Genomic DNA, 3,819 nt, shown 5'->3' on the forward strand with positions numbered 1-3,819 from the left:
CTAGATGATTGGTTTTTAATAAGCTGATCGAATTTATTCTCGATCCGTTTAAAACCATCATCGTGATTACTTATTTTTCTGCTCATAGCATCAATAAATTTGTCGATTTTAGAAGATAAAGTGCTAATCGTATCTCTTGATTGATTTTGATAATTAGTAGTACGATTTTGATTAGCATTAGCATTATTATTATTATCTCTCCAGTGAAAGTTAGGATGATTTCTCCATCCAGGATTATATGTATTGGAATAAGGGTTATTATTTTGGTTTTGCCCTTGGACAAAGTTTACCTGTTCAATTTCGCTCATACCTTCGTAGTCCACATCCGTTTGGATTGGCTTACCATTAGAATCACACGGTGCCATAAACCTATCAATTTTGTGCGATAAGGCAGAAAATTGGGCTTGCAGCATCGCTACTGGATCAAGATTCAATATACCTTTAACTGATGAAGTAGTTGAGGATGATGGTTTCGCTAATGGTACGTGTCCACGTTCCGCGGGCCACATACTGCTGTTGATTGCCATTTCCTCCAAAAGCTCTCTTGCTTGGGCAGATGTTTTCTTCATGAATAACCCTCCAGACATAGCGTCCAATGAACCTCTAGTTGTAGGATTTAGTCCATTATAAAATGTTTGCATTAAAAGTTCAACGGGCAATTGGTGGTGTGGGCATAAATGTTGAAGTTCTTTAAAACGTTCCCAAGCCTCATAAAGAGTTTCATTATCATTTTGAGAAAAAGATGTTAACTCTTTAATGACTCTTGCGGTTTTTGCTAAAGGAAATTTTTTTGATAAAAATGCTTGGGCTAATTGCTCCCAAGTCTCAATTGATGCGATTGGCATAGAAGTTAACCATTCTTTAGCTCGATTCTTCAAAGTAAAAGGAAAAAGGCGAAGTTTGATTGCTTCTGCAGTTACATCAGTAATTTTAAAAGTGTCACAAATTTCTAAGAAATTTGTCAAATGGGTATTAGGATTTTCGTTAGGTAACCCGTAAAATGTTACATTATTTTGCAACATATTAAGCAACGCAGGCTTAATTTCAAAATGATGTGCATTAATTTGGGGTCTAACTATACTGTTTGTTACACCGGCCACTCCTGGCCTAGCGTAATCCATAAGTGTGGCCATAACTTCTGGCTCAGTAATTTTAGTTTTTATTGGGGTTTTATTTTTGTTTTTCTTTTCTTTCTTGTTCTTTTTAAGAGTTCTTTCAATTTCTGGGTCAATAGGATTTGGTGACGTGCCTGAACTTCGAGAACTGCGCATGAACTTGAAATTTCGCACGAACCGAAACTACCTACAAAACAGAATTTGAAAAATAAATATGTTAGTAATTGAAAATAAATAAAATATAAAAGTTTGAATAAGTATGAATAAACCTAGATTCGTAATAAAACACGAAAAATTTAAAATTTTGTCAAAAATTTTGGCGTTCCCCGGCAACGGCGCCAAAAACTTGTTGAGCGATTTCCGCAAGTGCACGGTATACGCTTGTAGTAATAAAAGATATCGATCCCACAGGGAACGTTTTTTAAACAAAACTTATTTATAATCGGTTAAATTTACTTTTAGGTTTATAGTATGGAAAAATCGTTTAATCGGTTTTGGTTTTGAAATTGCTAGAATGAGAATTAGATAGAGTATGAAAACGTTAGAAAATATTCTGATTTAAGAATGAATTTGCAAGATAGGAACGTTTAGTACTTTTTAGAAAAGTAAACAGATGTATTTGTTTGCATTAAGCAAAGAAAACAACTTTAAACTTTGTACGAATTATAAAGATGAAATAAATGACGGAACCTCTAATTAATTGGCTTTGAACATGACAAAACCCTTTCGGGATAGTTGCCCTTAATCAAATTAAAACTCTTTCGAGATAATAATTTGCCTAAGTGTTCAACAAAGTTTCCTTGTAAAGATTTTGAATTAAATACGTTTTAATGAAAACACCAGCAGTCACTTTAGTGGATTGGTTACCATAAGTGCTGCATAAAAATCTATCGAATAGAACGAACTTTATTAGATGAAATATAAATTGATACAAGTTTACAAAGAACATGGAGCATGGAAACATTCGACGACTTGCAAGTGAACGGGTTGTCAATCCTTTCCTTGGGTTTCGTTAGAGTTTGTCAGGCTCAGGGGCGAATCCTCTACTCAATCTTCTCGCTGAATCTTCGTAATAGAGACTGGGTCGGTCTACTACCAAAACGAAAACTAAACTGGAACAATGTCTAAACGCTACTAAACTTGTTATTATTGAATAAACAATGTGTGTACAGCATATTGCTTTTTACAGAATCGAAATCTAATCTCTGAATCACTTGACTCGGAATTTCTGCTTAAATTCTATACTAATCTCTTTTTTCTACATCTCTTCAACTCTCCATCAACTCTTTATTTATAGATGTTGAAGAGTCTTGATTGAAGTGTCGTGTCCATTGTGAAGGATCGTGTCCGTTGCGAAAGGACGTCTTTATCCACCCGAACGATCGTGTTTCATCGAAAACGAAAGTTTGTAACTAGGCTTCTAAAAACTCCTGCTCGTACCGAGAATATTAAATTCTCTACCGAGAATGGGGGAGCATCAATTGGTCTTCAAACGAAGGAAGGAAAAGCTGGGGAATGCGTGTCGCGACCGTGAATTTGGGGGCCGCGGTCGCGGCACGGAACGTTTTTCGGCTCTTCTGCTTTCGTTCGCGTCCTCGATTTGGCGTTATTAATTTCTGTCGTATTCGACTCCTTTTGTAGGGTTTTTCTTCTGTTTTCGAGCTCTTTTCGTTCATATTTGGATTTTACCAAATATTTATGTACCTTACAAGAAAGAAACATATTCGAGAGTAAAAACTTCCTAAACAGTTATAAATAGCATAAATTCGTAGCAATATTGATGTAATTATTGATGATATTTTAGGTATATTTTGGGCTTAACAATATCCTTGAAGGATCTCAGGCGGGTTGGTTATACAGGAGACGACGATGAGGGAGCATCAGGGGGAATCAACGGCGGTGGTGGAGGGAAAGGTTGGGGGGATGACGATCAGGCGATGAGAAGGCGCGGTGCAAAGGTTTCCTCGAGAGATAACAGGGACTCGAGAGAGAATCTTTTTGATTCTTTTTCGTGTTTTTAATAATTTAACAAAATATAAATTAATCACAATTAATATATCTAATTCAATTAAAAATATTTTGTCCAAACACACTGTAAAATTTCCCGCCTCATAAATCATTAGAACCAATTTCCAATTTAACATTTTACCATTCGTAATGAATCTTTTTGTCCGTTAGGTTCTCACTACATCAAGTCGTATATGTTTATTGCAATTATTTATAACTAGAATTGGATACAATTAATTGTATAAGTTTATCTATTAATTTCTCCTTTAATCCAATTAATATATACCAGGACATGTCCACCTTCTAGCAATATGTCATACTTTCTTAAAGCCATAAGAAGTCAAATTGATTTTGACTTTTACCTTTTAGTGACTAGCTGTAGTGTAATTCGATCATTCATCAGCTATATCAAAATGAAATGTGATTATGGAATGTGTCAAATAACATATGCAGTTCATTTGTATACTTGTCTAGGTTGAGTTACTCAAACTAGATAGATTCATGAAATTCGATTTCAACGTTTAATCTAGTACCTTGCATGGATTTAAAGTAAGGATAAGTGGCCTATGTTATATTCTTTAGCATCCAAGAGTGATGAATGTTTAATCTATCATTCAATTATCTTGCGATTACTTCACGTAATGCCCAACCATTTCCCTATGCACAAGATTCTCAAATGTAACTAGAAAGTTTTTAA

General features: G+C 34.9%; 1 non-coding gene across 1 annotated transcript; it reads left to right on the top strand.

Moving 5' to 3' along the window:
* The first annotated feature begins 657 nt into the window (after positions 1–657).
* Positions 658–764, top strand: LOC136231441 (small nucleolar RNA R71). The gene has a single exon (XR_010689826.1). It is a non-coding gene; the product is annotated as a small nucleolar RNA R71 (small nucleolar RNA).
* The last annotated feature ends 3,055 nt before the right edge of the window (positions 765–3,819 follow it).

This window comes from Euphorbia lathyris, chromosome 5, assembly GCF_963576675.1.
Source record: "Euphorbia lathyris chromosome 5, ddEupLath1.1, whole genome shotgun sequence".
Classification (NCBI taxonomy): domain Eukaryota; kingdom Viridiplantae; phylum Streptophyta; class Magnoliopsida; order Malpighiales; family Euphorbiaceae; genus Euphorbia; species Euphorbia lathyris.